Below are 18,293 nucleotides of genomic sequence, written 5' to 3'. Positions count from 1 at the left end.
ACTCAACATGAACGTGTGAATGGTGTTTCAAGGCCCTCTACACACACTCAAACACACAAATATTTGTTGTATACTGTGCAGCACTGTCTTGAACAGGTCCCGCCCTTAGGTAAACACAAACAAATGGGAGCAACTGCGAGAAAAACCTGGTCGTGTGGCTGAATGTGTCTACATTAAGTTTCTCTTCTCTCCAGTCTTTCCTTTAGTTCATGGAAACACATAGAAACCAACCTGCTGCTGTTTCAACTACTGAACACATGGTGGCGGTGTTGCTCATGTTTTAAGTAGGAGAAAACGCCTGTCCGGTTTATTTGATCCTTGACAGTTGACCACACTGTAAATCAAGGTGGATAAATAAGTAGGGCAAGCTTATTTGCAGGATTATAAAGCTTGTAATGTTAGGTTGTCATTTGTGTTTTAATAGCTTTTGTTTATATAGTACAAGAGCAAAAAATGAGATTTATTGGAAAGTCTTGCACATTTTTCTCACCACTGGTGATATAGTTATTTATGTATCTTAAATTAAGTAGGTTGAAATTTAACTTTAAGATAAGCTATGTGGCTTTGAGATGATAAACTTTCTTTTTACCAGCCTTTTTATTTTGCACACAGGCATTATTTTATAGGTTAATATTAAATCTTCATGAGCTTAAATGTAAGCAGGATATTTGCGAATATATATATAGTTTTTTCTGCTGCATTGGAAAGCCTGAGTTGGGATGTGGGGGTCATAGTTTGCCCACCTTTAAAACATACATTTAAACATTAGCAGCTGACAGTCGTGACATGGTGGTGTTTGAGCTGTCAGTGGCTGCAGGAATAAATGTCAGCACATTAAAGTGTCTCCCGCCATGCCACCCTAACAGGTAAATCGCCGTATGGGTGATGAGGGAGCCCGGCGGTACGTGAGTTGATACTGCTGGAGCCCCGTGATGTGGTTTGGTGTGGGGGAGGATAGCAGCTACCAGCCAGATAAACACTCAGCATTGGTTTGCACAGCAGGAGTAACATGGCGGCACAGTTAGCCAGCAGAAATGTTGTTTCACTACCGCGAAGGTCAGAGCGGCGTCTGATAAACGGGATTTAACAACGAGGACACGGCCGAAAGTATTAAATCGTAAGTAGCCACACGTGTTGTTGCTCCTTGTTGCGACGGGACGTGGTGTTTTCGTGGTGAAATCCATGCGAGGGCTTCAATCTCGGTTGTGTGTCTGTCTGGCACAGGCTCTCGCTTCGGCGTTAGCTTGTTAGCATTGTTAGCTTCTTGGCTAAGCCCGCTGCCTGTGTCAGGAGTGTTTTCTGCAGCAAACTCATTTAGACGGCTCAGACAGCGAGCTTGCGGGCGAGTTATTGCAACGTTTGTCAGCCCTTTTTGTCCACTTGTGCTACCACTACGTGTGCGTGTGATGTAAAGTGACATATGGCGTGCACAATACTTTCATATTGTCATTGTTTTTTGTGCTGAGTGAGCGGGTGACCGTGCACACAACACCGGACGAAGTTCGCCAGTACAGCAGGAACGTAGTTAGCATGCTAGCTGGTTAGCTGCGGGCTAGTCTGGCTGCTTGGACGTCGTTGTCACAATATACGAGTGAGTCAGGACAGTTCACCTCCATGTGTTTGAGCGGGCTGGTAGCCGTGTTTGTTGTGGTATCACCCATGGCTCGGTGCGACTTGCTACGTTAGGTAAGTTGACCAAATTTCTACGTTTGCTCAGGGGTACAGGGACTCATTTTTTGCTGAACTAATGTTTCTTATGCACTGTGGAGGTGCTCTACTACAAAGCTAGTTAGCAGCCAAGCTATAATGTGAGCACTCTGGCTGTTTAACCACTAAACATTTGGCAGAAGTATCCAGAAAGTTGTCCACACCAGACACACAGGCTGTGGCTCTAACTTTGAAGAGGAAAACAGTGCTTGCAGCTTGTTGTGGCATTCCCTCAGAAACGTCATCACACTTAAAATAATGTTTAGCACAATCAGATGACATAACAACAACAAGGCAGCCATGCAGGCTTCACTGTGGAGATGTAACAGAGGCAGGACTGTTGCTTGAACACAGAAGATGCTCATGGAAATGCAAGGCAGCTATGCATTATGAAGGACTGCTGCTTTGACTTGTGTGTTGCTTTGTTGTGCCTGTGACGAGAGTGCAGTGCACTCCTTTTAAGGGCTCTCCTGCTTGACTGATCCAGGACTATACAGGCAGACAGCTTGTGCCATTTCAGTGATTGTCAACGCTCCTCTTAGTAATGCTGCAGGAACGCATGTCGTGGAACCAGTTGAGCAGTCTCTCTGTTGCATCACTCTGCCCACCTGATGGTGCACAGCACTCGTGTCACATCACTGATATGAGATGTAACATGACATGTTGTCCAGCTGCGGTTTGGCTGCAACTTCAGGGAAGATTGTGAAGATGTGATGTGATGGATTTCAGTCAGATCCACCGCTGGTCATATGCACAGTAAGCTCTCAAGGAGTTTAAAAGGAGCAGCGATGGCATGTGGTTTATATTCTTTAATTAACGGTGCATTGAAAAAGGCTGGAACATACACCTGTGTGCATGTGTTGTCCATTAACAACTTTAAACATACTCCTGTCAGCCTGAGCTGCATTTTATCTCCAAGGCATTTTGCCTGAAGATACTGACTTTTTAAGTTCCCGTGAAAGACATCGCATTCTCTTTTTGTGGCTGTTGGCTGAAGCTATTTGCCCTTGGAAAACAGGACAAGTCAAGAAGTACAATTTTCTCCACAACTGACTTAATTTTAATGTTGAGAGTGTTAGATAAGGACACATAACATGAATATGACGCCTGCGACAGCCCTCTCCTAGCTACAAGGAATGCAGTCCTGTAAAGATGGAGGCATGCATTCCTACAGTATGCAGTGCCGCTTTTGTTGTGTGTTTTATTTAAGGACGAAGCCTACGAGGCTGTGTTCAGACTCACATAAGCGGGCTTTTGCCTTTGGCTGGCACACTGATCATTTTATTTTGCGTCATTTCGACTTAACAGTACAGTAGGATGATGACAGCTGAGGAATTCATGTGAGCGTGTATGCAAGTATGTGGATGTTTATACAAGGATAACTGGCTGGAGGTTTTCTCACACTGACTTGGCACAGTAAGTCTATCGGGGTGTTACCTTAGAAGTAATTATCCGCCTGAACACATTGTAAACCACAGCTATAGCAACAGGTGTGTGGCAGAGTAATGTCCAGCTCGTCACATGGTTGGAAACAATCTCTACATCTATGTCTCGCTGTCGTCTTTCTCACTGGTTGTTTTCCCTCCGTCTGGGCTCCATTCAACCCTGTAATTTCCTTCACACAAACCCATCTTTCTATATTGTCACTGAGCCCTTTTTTTGGTTTGCCTACCCCATGTTCAATGTGTGTTCATAATTCCATGAAACAGAGCAGTATTTTTCCAGTTGCACTCAGAGACAAGCCTCTCATCTTGTAATCACTGACTTTTGCCCTGTGATAGGCTCACTTTGTTGCGTCACCTGAGTGATACTGTAATCATTTGACCCTTGTTCGGTTGCATATGCTGCCAGTTTTTGGGTTGTTTGTCACTGTTGGCCTAATATGCATTTTTTCCAATATAATGTAGAATTAAAAGACATTTTTGTGTTGATGTCAGATATATGCTTTGTGATTTATGCACACTTTTCGTATGTGTAATGAGGCAATCTTCACAGATGAGGACAGGTTTTTATTTGGGCTTTAAGCATGTATTTGTAGGGAAACCTGTGAAAACTACACAAATGGAATCATATGATTGTCTTGTAGTCCTATATAAGGGCCTTCCTGTGATGTATTACAATTGCTGTGGCGTTCTGTGAGCCGTCATCTTGATGGTGTATGCTTTTAATTTCATGTTAGTTAATTTTTAGGGAGAGGCTGTACTGAGAATTAAACTGAGTTAATGCTGATAGATTGTTTTGAATTTTGCGTATAAAACCAGGAGTTAGTTCTAGCTACAGAGCATTATCTGTCAGTTGTATCTCGAGATATCTTAAAGATTTGCTCAGTAAATGCAATTGAAATACTGTTTTTGTGTGTCCTGAGTGAATGCACGGCATGACACACAGATGCCCGGGTGAATATACCTAAATCTCCTGAGGTTGCCAGGCATTGGCCTATTTTTATTAAGGCATTATCATAACAACTGAACTTAAGAATTTAACACGTATTAAAACAATCACCGCCAGGCGTTTGTGCTCATTTAAAGCTGAACTGATTGCCAATTCATCAAATAGACTATGAACAGAAAAATAATCTGCAACAAATTTGAAAATTAGATCACTTCTGTCAAATTTTAATCTAAAATGCTGAATTTTCTACTTGTAGATTCCAATTTTAATCTTTTCTTAGTCTTCTGTGATAGCATATTTAATATCTTTTCAGCGTGGACAGACAAAAACAAGTCATTTGTCAACAGATTTATCGGTAATGAATACTCATTAGTTGCTGCTCTAAACTCATTACTGGTTATCTTTAATCTTATCAAATTTCTAATTGACAGTTAGCATCTCGATCCAAGAGCGCCACGTTGGAGGAATCTTGATTTTGTCCTATTGCTAAAGATGATGAATGTATGACAGCAGGAAAACTTCTGTTTAAATTCTGACATAATTCCCTTTTCAAACATATCATGTTTTATTACTTAACCGCTCTGCTCCTCTCGTTTCCACACACTTCTCTTCGCTAACAACATTAAGTTGACTCATTTGAACCAGGCTGGAAAATGACATCCCCGTCTCTGCCACTTAGTACATCCAGCTCCTGAACAACACCATAACCCTGTGTCTCACACGGCTCTTTAATGTGTAGGTACTCCTGGGCTCCTCCTTTTCTAAAAGCACCGAGAGGCTGGCAGGAATCTGGGCTTTTAAGAGGATTTTGGAAAGTAACCTTAAATGATATAGACCAAACTGTAAGGTAGACTTCAGCTCAGCGATAAGACAGCTTAAATAAACACAGAAGAAACCATGTGGCGTCTCGTCAAGTTTAGTTGTACCAGATCAGACTGCGTTGTGTTATCTGTCCATCACATGCTGTATACGGCGCCACAGTGTATTCTTGACATGATGCGCCACTCCCCCTTGTATCTGTTTGCCTTGTCTCACTGGGCATCTCACCCTGCTGTCTCTGCGTTTGTGTTGTCATGGAAACAGCAGTGTGACAGGTCCTGGGTGGGCGTGAGGGATGAGCTGTGGGGAAATGGCCAGGTTTTTACAGCACAGGGAGAGAGGAGAAGAGAGGAGGGGGGGGAGACAGCAGAGGAGAGACGTCAAAAGCAAGGCAGAGATGGTTGATTGAAAGCTCAGAGGGCTTTGGACATGGAGGAGGAGGAGCCCAAGTGCTTGCTCCCTCCGCTTCAAGGCATGTTGTCATTGTGTTGTTTAGCTGACCTCAAATCAGCCCTCCCATCTTTTTGTGCTAAGAGTAGGTCTTGTCTTGTTAACAGCAGCCTGTTCAGGATCTTTTGGGGTGTAACTGTAGCACTGAAATTATCCAAGTACAGTGCTTGTCGTTAAAGCAGCCTGTCCAGGATGTTGTGAGGTTGCGATCATGGCATTAACCTAAAATCAACCAGTTGCTATGAATTTTGTGCAACCTTGCAAACTGGACTAATCATTGCAGATTACCACGCTTGACATCTCCGAACTAAATTCCTTCTTTACTGGTTGTGAAGATGCAGACTTGTGCGACACGAGCATCTCACATTTACGAACAAAAATCACTGCTAAAGACCGTGCAAGGCAGTTCACTGATTCTCTGCGTGAAAGCGAGGGTAAACTGTTTTTCCAACACAAATGAAAGTCATCGATTGACAAACACTTTTCTACCACAAACACACACGAACGACGGCTGAAATGCATTGACAACAGACAAGACAGATCACCATGACAGAGGCTTTTCCGTCTAAATCTTACAAAAATTATTTCAGATTTGTTTGCTGATAATCTTGAGCCCAAATTTGCTCCTGTGCTTGTCAAACGTAACATTCAGGAACATTTAGGCTCTACAAATTCCCTGTCGAAGTGTCCTTGACTTGTCTGTGATTGTTCTGGGCTAATTCCTTGTGGCAGTCAGTTTGTGCTAGAATGATATGGCTAGTTATTTGAGTCCGTAGTGTTTTTTAAAACAGAGATTTGTAACATCACACCGAAGGCTGCCTGGTGCTCTACTCCCATGGAGACTCCACCAGGGCTCTGAGGATCTCGAGGCTCGCAGGCAATCCAATGATTTCGACGGTCCACGCTCCTCCACTTATGTAGGTCAGCTACAGCAAAGTGCATATTGATCTCCCAAGCTAAATGATATTGTGGTGTCTGCTGCTCGTTGCTAAGAAGGTGCCCTCAACCAGTTTTGCTTGAGCAGAGGAGACAACAGAGGTCACATGACTGTGTGACAATGCTTCTGCAGCTGTTTTCCCTCGTGTTGTGGGCTGGTATTGCTTAGCCGTACAATATGGTCGATCTAATAGCTGGTGCTATTTTGAATATGTTCTCCGTACCACATCTTTATTCATGCTTCCCACAGTCATTCCATTGTGGTAATAAAATATACAATTTAAAAAGTACTTATTTAAACATAGAGGTTATAAAGTGTTTTATGGGAAGGAATAAAAACGCCCCCACTCCCCTCAAAGAATGACAAAGGTACATCATAAAGGAGCGAGATGGTGTCACCATTATTGATTCATGATGAGATAGAGTTGTACACAAAGGTTAGGGGAGTGTGCTTTGAAGTCTCAATTTGTGCGTGTGGGTGAATCGCTTTCCCCTCTGCCACAGTGTGTTTGTGGCGCTGGGTGCTAGCATGTGGTTGGCACCTTTCCCACTGCCCAGGGTGGAATCCTTGGCACCGAGGGAGGGAGAGAAAACTTGGATTGAGCAAGCTGCCTGCTGGAGTTGGGTGGGTGGTCCAAAAATATGCAGCGTGAATCTGCCCCTGAGAAAAATCTGGTATACCATCTTATTCTGGAATGGAGGTAAACGGCACCATGGCAGGGCCGGGCTGAGGTAGTATGGAACGACATGTGCAGAGCAGCAGCATTTCTCACTCGCTTGTCATAAAGCCAGAGGAATGTAGGGATTCAGTTTCAGGCTTTTCATTTCTGTACACATTGTGAGGGTCAAACTCTGACCAGCATGATTTCTCTTTCCCCCCTCTCTCTCTCTCATTGCTCCCTCTCTTTCTCTCTCTGTCTCTGGGCCCGCTGCTGACTCAGCAGTGTTCCTTCAGTGACCTATAATATGGTTTTGCTTGCTTTATCTTTACTGTTTTCAGCGGGGTAGGGAATCTCCTTAGCTGACCTGTGTTTTCCATCCATACTGTGCAGTTCAGGTACAGCGTAGGTTAATATTATGGCTAAATTAAGCCTAACCCCATTAGCTGAAGTACTTGTTTTCTTTTTATTAATCACTGAGGGCATAAAATGTTGCACAGGTTCATGAGCCTCATATCACGCCCTGTTAGCTCCCACAATTAACCATAAATGGCGAGTGAAATGACCAGTATGAATAGGTGAACATGGTGTGCATGTAAATCAGCTCTACACCAAGTTACCTGATAGACATTAAAATGTATCTGACAGGTTATTATTTAATTTAACAAGTAGTCTAGGAACAGTTTCCCCTATTAGTCATTAAATCCACCGTGATATCGTTGAACTTCCCTCACTTGACAAATAGAACCAAAAGCACTCAGTGTACAGTGACAGAGAACTGAGGTCACCAACTATTTCGCCTCAGATGAGATGATGTAATCAGAATATTAGGCTATGTTTTTTTGTATATAATAAATGACTATGTGTTAATAACTATACAAATAACACTTTAAAGATTGTCTGAAACTAAGAGGGTGGTAATTAGAATTTGACAGTAGATGGGTTGTTGTTTGATAGTTTTAATTCTCCCTAGGGATATTCCTAACTAATTTGTATGAATTGTATGAAAATAATATTAATAATTATTATAATAATAAGTTTAACCAACTGGTATTTTTTTTTGCCGACTAGCGAAGGTAACAACATAAATCCAGTGTTTCCCACACACTGATTTCTTTGTGACTTAGCTGGAAGGAGAGCGGACAGCAGCCCCCTGAGATCCCCACCATTGGCAGTCACAGGGGGCTAGTTGCCAGCAGCAGCGCTTGGTCTAACTAGCAGTACGAAGTTGTCGGTCCAGCCAGCGGGGAGTCACTGCCCCCCAGGATTGGACCCCTGACACTGGGCTTTGCTTTTGCAGAATTCTAGTTGCTACAGCAGCTAACTGAAGGCTAACTGACAGTCCATGTCTCTCCGCCACCACAAATAAAAACGAATTCTGTGGAAAACACTGAATAACGTCGGCTACATTACTTTGCAGACTTGCTAAAAAAAACCTCACATTATCTCCCATGGAAGGACGCGTTTTCACCTGTGTAACGTTACTTTTTGAGGCTAACTTACCCTCAGGCAGCAGATGCTGTGAGTTCCCCTATATATGCTTCCGATTAGATGGCTGTACAGCTGCCATGGCAATGCGGGGAGTTTCTGACAAGGCACTTGTATTCGTTTTAGTTTTGAGTTCTATCATAAAGAGTCTTTCTCAAGAATCATAGACTTCACCCTTAATCGACTAGTCAACTAATGATGCACACCGTGGATGTGTCAGGTGTAATTAGACTGTCAGCACTCCGGACCCATTTATACAGAGCCCAGGTATTAATTTTGTAGTGTTGAAGACGCTTAGGTAAAGCAAACGCAAAGGTTCAGCGTTTACTCTGTTTTGCATCGGTGACCAGCTAATAGAAATAAGCTGCACCTGCTGCATTGACTTTAATGATGGAGTATGTCACCTAAATGCAACAGTACGGCTCTGTCATGTGTTTTTGGATACTAGTGGCGTTTTATAGCATGTACTGTAGCCAAAAGCAATGTCAGTCTTTGACTATATAGACGGTACTTTTAAGGGTAGTTTTAAGGGTTTTGTTGATAGTATTTAGATAACATCTGGCAGGTTTTGTCCTTTTAATGCTGCATAAAGGGGAAAGAAAGCATCTTGTCACCTTGCCTGACCATACATGACTTAGGTTTTTAAAATTGAGATGCCGTCAGCTCAGCTGCCACACTAAAAGGGCAGCCCTTATATCAAATTGGTAATGATGGTGACTTTGTTAGTAAGCTAAAGGCCATTTTGTCTCTGCTAACAGAGTGAGAATTAATTCCTGTTGCTCACGTTCCTGAGTTCTTAGATTGTTTTTAACATTTTTCCTCTCATTTTGGTTTTTGTGTGTATGTGCTATTAATGCTAACTAAGTTGTTGCAAGCACGGAAATTCAGCATAATTTAATTATATCCCCCCACCCCACCACCGCTCCAAGAGAGCAGCCAAATTACCTATATTTGTCCCACATGGAGTGTGTGAGCGTGCATGTGTTTGTTTGCATGTCAAAGTGCTTCCATTCATGCTTTTACTCCAGAGATTTGTGGTTTTGGCACCTGAAGATGTGGGCCATCAAAACAAAACCGCCTCCCATCTCATCTGGCAGTGGAGTGCAAAACAAAGGCACTCATTGGAGAGAAGATTACACAGGAGAGGCTGAGCCATGATGTTACACCGATGCTCCTGCTACAGAAGCTGACAGACAATAGCTCAATTTAAAAACTTCGAGCATGGGTGGAGTTCTTTGACCCTGAGTAGAAGCGATGACAGGAGATGAAGGAATTAAGTCATCTCTGAGGTCACCATGTAGTTCATCTCTCCATCAATACACGAAAACCAAATATCAGAAAGTCACATTTGTCATACAGAGTCAAAGAACATGTAATAGATTCACATGGCAAGCGGGATACCGAGCAGATAGGCGCCACCGTGTCTGACATGAAGACCAGAGTCATGTTTGACCTGGCAGGATTTCATCACTGGTCAGTGGCTGGTTTGGATAGAAACAGAGGAGTGTACTCGTTGTCACCGCAAATTAATCATTTGTGCAATACCCTGTTGGTAATCCTTAACATAGCTGTCATTAGCAAGAATAAGAGGTGATAAACACATTTCCAAATTACATTTTTTTTAATAGTTATTTCATAGAAAACTCAACCTGAAAAGATTTAAGTCTGCCTCCTATTCGTGGCTCTGTCAGTGGCTTGCTTTTCTGTGTAAAGGTTAAATAGCCATAGTTGTAGGGTCTGCCTGACCTGGCTGTCACCGAGTGTTTCAGCAGGGGACTGTGTAAATGGAGAGAATGACAGCGAGAGGGAGGGAAGGCTGCTTCACTTTGCTCTTTGCTCTGTCTCGTCCAATTACATGTTCCACTGTCAGAGCAGCAGCGCTCTTAATCAGGTAATGCTGGGGTTTAAAAGTCATCCCCCTAAACGTGCTCTACAGATTATTACCCTTCTCACACGTTGGTTTATAGGAGCAGACAAACACCGTGAACCTCTTTCTCCATCTTATCTGCTTTCTTCTACCTTATTTAAAGCTAAATTGAGCTAATATTTAGGTTGTGTTTTGCAGATTGGTCGGACGCTGTATGTGCGTTTGAATGTGAGCATTGGCCTGTCACATTGTCTCAGTGTTTGGCTGATAAAGTGACATAGTTGTGTCAGCTGATCTCCTCCTCCCCCTCCCCTACGTGCTAACATGGCACCTCCTTATCCTGAATCTGCTCCCACTGTATGGCCTCGGGCCTCCACGGGAACTAATTCCTTACAAACTGTGACAGGCAATAAAAGATAGTGGACAAACACACACAGGCACAATAGATACGGACTTGACATGCCGACCAGTCACAAGATGAGCTCCAAATCATCTTAAAAGTATGATGCAATCAGCTGTACACACAAATTGTTCTCTCTGCCCACACCCCTTCTGAACTCTGCATTTCCATGGCTGTGCGCTACATTATGACTCACCTTTTTTTTTTTTTCCTTTTTTTTTTTTTACAACACAACTTATCAGTCCCAGGAAGCTACGAACATATATATTTGTGTTTACCGTCCCCGAGGTCACAGCTGAAGGAGCTGGCTGTTGCTATTTGAGCAACAGATGTGAGGGCACCTGGCACAGGGTTGTATCTGCATCAGCGCAGCCCATTGAGATCATCTGGCACAGTGCCAAAGTGTAATAAATAGTGTTTTTATGTGAGGATCTCTGTATGTGTTGATGTCATCAAGGCTACAGGATTTTCATTCAAAATATTACAAATTTTAGCAGCTTCCTTCTTCATGTGCCTTTTTACATTTATGGTGAAATTAGAAATTGGCAGTTTCATTTTTTTTTGCAAATGGTAATTTATTTTTGTCAACTGATTTCATGTGTTAATGCTAGTTTATTTTTGTGTTATTAAGATATGGGTTTAAACCTGAAAGATCAGTTGTGTACCTTTTTGCATACACTAGTTAGGTTTACTCATGGAAGTGACTGTACTCTGGGTACAGACAGAGATCTGCTTTTATATATGCTGGTGAGCTATAAACAATAGAAATATCCCGTTAGATTTCATCTTTCTGAATACATCTTTCTTGAACCCCAAATGTGGTATTGCTTATGTAGATGGATACTCAACATATTGTTTTGATAGAAGAGATTGTGCTGTGACAGCTTATAACAAAAAATCATCTGTCCATTGTAGGGATGCAGCGATCCAATATCTGGATTGAATATCAGCCCCCGATATAATCAAAATAGGTGGATAGGGTATCGGAAAATGCAACCTATACCTGAGGCGATCCTTTCCCTTTAAATCTATTGCGACGCGAGCTATGTCATACGTCATGGAGCGAAGGAGAGAATTTTCTGTGTGGAGGTATTTCACACTATTTCAACTGTTGTTTCACAATTGTTTATTTATTTTATTTTTGCCTCTGGTCTTTTCTGTTCTACAATACATAAAGGTATATAGCTTTTTAGGTCAACCACGGTATCGGATCGGTATTGGGTATCAGCTGATAACCAAAGCCACAGCATCAGGATTGGTATCGACACTAAAAAAACTGGATCAGTGCATCTCTAGTCCGTTGTAAAAATTTTAATCAGCACCAAGTTTTGCGAGATAGACTGAATTAAAAAGTAAAAGTTTTTTTGTTTTTTTTTTTAAAAAACCACAGTAAGATTTTCACTGGCCTCCATGCTGCTTTCTGCTGTTTACTAGGGGATGGGAAAAAATCAATACAGCATAGTATTGTGATATTTTTGTGTGTCAATATCATATCATCACACAGTGCCAAGTATCAGTTTTTTTAAGTATACAAATTATTAATGTTACAAATTAAACTTTACGTAGCCTACTTGAATAATATAACCGGTTGTTCTTTCAGTCCATTAGATACTAGAGAGCTGCAAAATATGGCTTAAGTCAGATGAACCGACTGAAAACTTTATCTTATTAGATAAAACAGATGTTGACAGAGTTTTCCTTTGGGGACATAATTTACAGTTGAAAACAGTCAATAAATCACAATATATTTTATCGCAATACTGAGCATATGGCAACACTTTTAAAATCACAATAATGTACCGTGATAATGTCATATCGTGGAGCCTCTAGTGATTCCCACTCCTACTGTTAATTAACCTGTTTTCTGGCCCGTCAGTGACATCGAACCTGACACACTAGAAAAAAAACAAACAAAGAAGGAAGGCATACTACTGCAGAGGTGTGTCCTCTACTCTGGTCTACTGGTAATAGGAATGCTGTCTGTTGCCTGTTCCTATTTTTAACATGTCTGTTGCACAGTCGTGCTGTTATTGGCAGGAAATGGTATAACTTACTCTTAGGTCTATTTTTTTTTTTTTAATTCATCTGCAGAAGTCTAATACTGTATTTGTTGGATTGTGAGTCTAAATAGCAATGACCATGCTTTCAGTGTCAGGTGAAAAGAAAGTTGTCAATGGCAGGTAAAATTAAACTCTGCAGGTAAAGTGTAAGGTCATACTCATTTTCAAATGAAAATGATAAAAGTGAGGATTAAGACACCAAGAGTGTTTTGTTCACTTATCTTAATCTGAAAAGGGGTTTGTTAAAAGACCTTGTGCCTACTGAGGAAAGCTTCTCTATAAATATCAAGATATTCCTGATCATGGGTGCCTTTTTTCACCAGTGTTGTGCTTTACAGTTGTGCAGTTACACCCACAATCCTGTTATTTCGCAATTGAGCATCACCATTGACGTAAAAGGATATCAAGTCCCTTGTTCTAGGGCATCCTAACACATAACTGAAGCAGTTAGTTGTAGGTTGTAATAGCAAGTGCCGTGGCCAGTCCATGGGTTTAAACCTGCTTATAAAACAATACTTCTTAACCTTTTAAGCTGTCACAAGCCCCATTTGTGGCAAAACATGTAGACCTTTGTCACCGTGTGACTTATACACATGACAAAATCTTTGTTTAGCAAATAATCAATTGATTTTGATCCATCTGGGGGGGGACCGCAATCAATTGATTATTAGTTAGGAAGAGGGTCTTGACCAAACCTTGGTGTAACTGGAGCTAAAGAGCCAGGTGTTTTCATTAGGATAGGCATCAGCCTTTATTCTTATTGAATTGAAGGCCATTAGTGGGCCATTCAGAAGGCACCCAGTAGGGGCTCCATTGGTGTTTAGCCCCTCTGTGACCTGGGCATTATGGTCATTTCTAGCACATGAACTATCTACCCTTTGTCCTATCTGAACCTGATTAGCCGGCTCATTAGCATTGTTAGCCCAGCCTGGGTGACAAAGCCTTTTACTCAGATGCAGCCCATTGCCAACTCCGGGAGAAAAACGGGATTAGAAACTACTCCCGGTGTTCGGCTTTAGGTAACGATTCAGCTCACCTCCCATGATCAATCAGCTTTGTCAAAGGAAATGTTAGTTGTCTTGATGAGTACAACACATTCAAAGCTGTATGAACTTGAATGTGAAATCTGTTGTTCATTCATTCACTCGCTTTATGGTGTTTTTCTCTGTTTAGTGTTACAGTTTCACTAATCACTTCATCATTCTGTTTTGTCACAAACATCAAAGATAATATGAGGTGTTGCACTATGTAACATAACTGCCTATTACCAGTTACGGTTTAATTGGCCGCACTCTGGTTAAGGGGAGCTTGAACTTTTAACCCAATGATCTTTGACCTCCCTTTAAATACCAACAGATGGTTGGACTGTGAGTGTATCTGGCGAATGAAACACTCCCATGATCCTGTGTCAGATTATTTCTCTGGCTTCATCCACCTTTGCGACTTTTCATATTTGTATTGAGGCTTTTATTTTTTTGAAACAGGCTCCGCTTTAATTTACAACCAGCTTTATCGATCGTGTCACGCCAGTATTCAGGGTAACATGAAACTCAATTAATGTTGCTGCTGAAGCTCGGTGACAGTCTTGGCAGGGTTGTGTGTTTTTGTTTAGGTTACACCATGTGTCATTCAACACTGCTGTGCCAAGTAGAACAGCCCTTTAAGGATAGAAAGCTCCTCAAGTCTTTCCCGAGGTGTTGTTCTGCTGGGATGATTTGCACACTTGCGTGCAGGCATATGTGCATGCATACTTCTGGTTTGACTTGCTACTGGTCTTGTATCACACCACTGATGTCACCAGCAGGTCCCCACCCTTAATATCACAGGAAGTGTTGGCATGGCTCAGCTGTTCTGATATGTGAGAGCTGGTTTGATACACTCAGTGAGTACTGCCCATACGCACTGGGGCAGGCATGGGGCATTCAATTTACACAAAGTATGTTAATCAGATGAGACAAAAAAAAAGGCATCAGGCTACTTCCCCAGCAGTCAGTGAAAGTGACTGATGTGCACAGGCTCCTCATTTTGCTTGTAGAACAATATATTTCTGTGTTGCATGATGACTATCTGTGATCTGTTTCTCCCTGTTGTTCTGCTGATTGATTTTTAGAGAGGAAATCACTATCATTAAGTGGATCTTCCGAGCAATTAAATTCATAAACAAAGAAAAGCCTCCCCTCATTGCAAAAATCTATCACTTTTTGATCCAGTTTGGATATTTAAAAATAATTACCGCTAAACTCGCTCAATGGAGTGTTTTCACACCCTGCATTATTCTGTCACTCAGTCCCCAGATCAAGGGCTGGACTGAGACTGAACATGTGACAGCATTAAAGCTCAGAGGAAATTCCTCTGGAGGATGAGAACTAAGAGCCACGCAGGAAAGGGAAAAGAGGAAGGTGGAGTTGAGAAATACGAAGTCGTGAAATTTCATTAAAAAGGAGAGATTGACTGTAATGTTCAGGACATGTCAGATATTTTATACTTTATCTGTACTTGATGTTTAGTCCCAAACAGATGCAAAAAAAGAGTTTTGTGTTTGAACTGTACATGTGGTCACAGTCCCTGAGTCATCACAGATCTCAGCTGTTTTAGTATATTGGGTGCAGCAGTTACTGAATATCAACCTGCTGCCTAGCTTCTAGCAGTGAACTTGTGCAGGGTTCAACAGGGGAATCGGTTTACCGTACTCTCCAGTTATGTCAGCACATGACATCACGTGAGTGCATTCCTCAGCTGGCTCACTTGGCAGGTATTTGGGAGAAATCACCCAGGCCAAGAGGGGCCGGCCAGCTCTCCCTTCATCAGGCTACGTGAAGTACAAGGCGGAGCCGCTCCTCCACGGAAACCTTTCTGTGGGAGCTTTTTCCAACACTGCCAAGTCGCCTTGCAGAGTCCTCTTTTGAGTTGCATTTTCTAATTATCCAAATGGGAATATGATTTAAAATTGAAACTTTTCTCCTGTCTAATTAATTGTGTGCCGTGATTAAAAAGGCACACACTGTGTTCCACGATGTAATAGGCTTTGAGGTCCCCGAGTAGATGAAAGGACCCTTTAGACACTTAACGTGCAGCTCCATACTAACTTAATGCAAACAGTTGGCGCTAGATGAGATGACTTGTTGTGTGTTTGAAGCACAGTAACAGTTACACCAAGTTGGCTGGTTGAAAATGGCTTGACATTTCAGTGCACATGCTGCATTACACTCATAATACAAAAGTACAGCACTTTGTTTTGAAGTAACTTGTTTTCTTTCTAATTAGCTCTTATCAACTGTGTATTGAAACTCATGAGTCAGTAAACATTACTCAGTGGAGCTTGGCTGTGAGAACTCCCAGTATGATTTGTTTGTTTTTAATCATTTTCTATGCAAATCTCCTGCAGCTTTGACTGCAGGAGATAACAGTTACTTTGCTTCTTGTGCGGATTATTGATAAAACATGGACAGCATAAGGTTAAAATCCTTTTTGCCCAAGCACACTGAAGCATCCTTGCAGGAGGATCCTTCTCCAAGTAGTTCTTTGAAGGTTTTCTGTTCTGATGAGACTGGGATGGGAGCTGTCCCTCAGTCAAGGCTGTGTGTGTGAGGAGTGGCATCACTGTGGGGTATTATTGTTATCAAAATGTGGACCTTTTTGAAGCATTGTTGTGCTACAGTGAATAAACACAATACAGGTGTTAAAAAATGTATTTAATATAGTAAGAGCTGAAATGATCTACTAGGTGGTTGACCGTTGGCAACTGTTTGACAAGCAATTTATAATGTTTCACGCACAGTCGTCACCGTGGACCAAATGATTATTAAGAAATTAATCAGTAGATGAGTCAGTAATGAAAACAATTGTTAGTTGCAGCCAGATTGTCTACAGCTCCTCTAGAAGTCTTAAATTAAATTATATAAACATCAGATCAATAAATGAATCTGCTTTTTGCATCTGGAACCTCCCGTCGACAACGGGCTTGAGATGCGCCCTCATTGAGGACATCTCTTATCCTGAAGCCTCCTTGAGGAATCTGATTCTGTTTGATTTGGCGGTGGGAACCTCTTGCGACCGTATGCCTTTGCTGACGTCGACCCCTGCCTTTCGAGTGCTCTAACCACCACACTAGGGAGACGTTTAAATCAATAAATAGTTAAATTGTTTGGTCTTAATTGCCACAAACATTTTATCTAATCTGATTTATTCATTTTTAAATTTACTTCTGTATAAAGGAGTCAAGCTCTTGAAAATACATGAAAGTCAAAATTTCTGTCATTACAAATATTTAAATCTGCCATTGAACCTAATATTGTTTTATTTTTCTTTATACTTGCACATACCTGTTGGCAAAATATAGATTAAGCTAAGTCACTCTAGTAACCATATTGCAACATGAAACCTTCCTGTGCACCTGACCACATATATACTACTTTACACTGACCTACAATGCTTAAAAAAGAAAATTTGTCCAATAATCAGCCTTTAATTTGATTAAAAATAATCTTGAAAAGGTCTTTAACAGCATTCAATTTAAGTGTGTGATACTGTAGACAACCTGGTTGCAGCCCTAAATATACTATTACATCTTCACTGTAAATATTGAGGTACAGAAATAGCACAGCACATTGCACAGTACAATCTTGAAGCATTCCCGTACTATACACTGTTCTACCCTTGTGATGAGAGTTGTGCTGATTCACACTATGTACTGTACATCCCAATTTTGCTGTTATTTCTTCCAGCAGGGAGACGCGGATGATGCTTAAAGGTTTCCTAGCATTACCGTCTTGAAGCAATGGCCTGAGGGACTCTCTGGACTGAAACCAAGGTGAGAAGCATAGCCACAGCCAGCTCTCCTTTTACGCAACTGTACTGTGCAATGTGTCAATTAGACGCAGAAGATGCAGAAGCAAACATATTGTGGGGAAAAAACTTTATTTTTTTTCCTTTTATATAATTAAAAAAAAAAAGATTAGGCTTGTTCTGTATGTGTCCATGAAAACAATCCCACATGCCCCCTCCTGCAGTGGTTGTTTTATTGGCTCGTGCGCCCATCTAAGCTATTAACTGGGATAAGTGCTCCCTGAATATGCTTTGCATTCTCAGCTGGTTTTTAGCTGAATTCTCTCATTATAAGGGGAGAGCATTGATGGTGGTTTTGATAGAAAAACCTTCAGGCATTTTTCCACTGCCAACAGATAAGCCACACAGTGAGAACTTTGTTTAAAGGTCTGAATTCAGTTTTGAGCAAAGTTTTGTTTTAAGGGTCTCCTTGACTTGAACATTTATTACTGTGTGAGAAGAAGTCAGTTAAACTCTCTGCCCCATTTCCACACAGCTCTCGCTTGACTTTTCTTCGTCTTTGCGCCCGGTAGTGTCCAGATCCAAACGTTTTGTCAAAGTGAGGGCTGCATCCAATAGTCCCGTTGGTCTGCTGTTTTCATCCATCTTGCATGGAAAACAGATTTACTGTTGAAACCACCGTTCTTTCTGTGAGGTTGTGTTGCTTTACAGGTTACAGTTCAGATGGTATT

At 41.6% G+C, this 18,293-nt stretch overlaps 1 protein-coding gene across 7 annotated transcripts in view; it reads left to right on the top strand.

The window, feature by feature from the left end:
• The first annotated feature begins 782 nt into the window (after positions 1-782).
• Positions 783-18,293, top strand: part of ncoa2 (nuclear receptor coactivator 2) — a 70,382-nt gene continuing 52,871 nt past the window's right edge. For 2 of the 7 annotated variants that reach the window (XM_049565241.1, XM_049565235.1), the window contains exons 1-2: positions 927-1,117; positions 17,502-17,587. The gene's annotated coding sequence lies outside the window, so the exon portion shown is untranslated. Of the gene's footprint in view, positions 867-926; positions 1,118-1,429; positions 1,687-17,501; positions 17,588-18,293 lie in introns of those variants that run through there. The other 5 variants (XM_049565238.1, XM_049565237.1, XM_049565242.1 and 2 more) reach the window with 5 other exon arrangements.

The sequence above is a fragment of the Epinephelus fuscoguttatus genome, linkage group LG21 (assembly GCF_011397635.1).
Source record: "Epinephelus fuscoguttatus linkage group LG21, E.fuscoguttatus.final_Chr_v1".
NCBI classification, from domain to species: domain Eukaryota; kingdom Metazoa; phylum Chordata; class Actinopteri; order Perciformes; family Serranidae; genus Epinephelus; species Epinephelus fuscoguttatus.
The sequence above is the reverse complement of the archived record's forward strand: the minus strand, read 5'-3'. Positions and strand labels throughout refer to the sequence as shown.